At 36.6% G+C, this 525-nt stretch overlaps 1 protein-coding gene across 1 annotated transcript in view; it reads left to right on the forward strand.

Moving 5' to 3' along the window:
• The window catches only part of LOC106110689 (disks large homolog 5), a 16,473-nt gene that overhangs the window by 3,909 nt on the left and 12,039 nt on the right, over positions 1–525 (forward strand). The gene's annotated exons all lie outside the window — the stretch shown is intronic.

Raw genomic sequence — 525 nt, forward strand, 5'->3', positions numbered from 1 at the left:
GGGATTCGAACCCAGGAATTCTAGATTACAAATCAAGTTTCTAATCTTATTTAAAATTTTATGATTTCAATTTATGGTATGAAAATGTTTTATAAATCTATGATTATAGTTAAAAAGCTTAAATTAGATTTTTTAAAATTCATGTCAATTAAATTTGTCTATACTTGGTCTTCAACTCTTCATCAGATGTACTTTTAAATTCTACTACTAAGAAGAAAAATCAGTACTGCGCTGGAATAGCGCAACACTAGATTATTGGCATATACGTCCCGTCATTATCTGACTGTCAATGTTATTTAGACAAATAGCGCGCCATTCTGGCGGGAATTAGTGGTCGGAGTGTTAAAGTTATTTACGTTACAAATATATTAATGTCTAAAACTACTTACCCCGTCATTTCTATGGGCGTGGTATGGAAACACTGTTTAAAGTGTATATGTGGTGTGCAGAGACACCGTGCACAAGGAGATGGAGAAGCTGTCGGACGACCTGCAGGCGGCGCTGAAGAGGGTGTCGGCGCTGGAG

Source organism: Papilio polytes, unplaced genomic scaffold (genome assembly GCF_000836215.1).
Source record: "Papilio polytes unplaced genomic scaffold, Ppol_1.0 DF824191.1, whole genome shotgun sequence".
NCBI lineage: Eukaryota > Metazoa > Arthropoda > Insecta > Lepidoptera > Papilionidae > Papilio > Papilio polytes.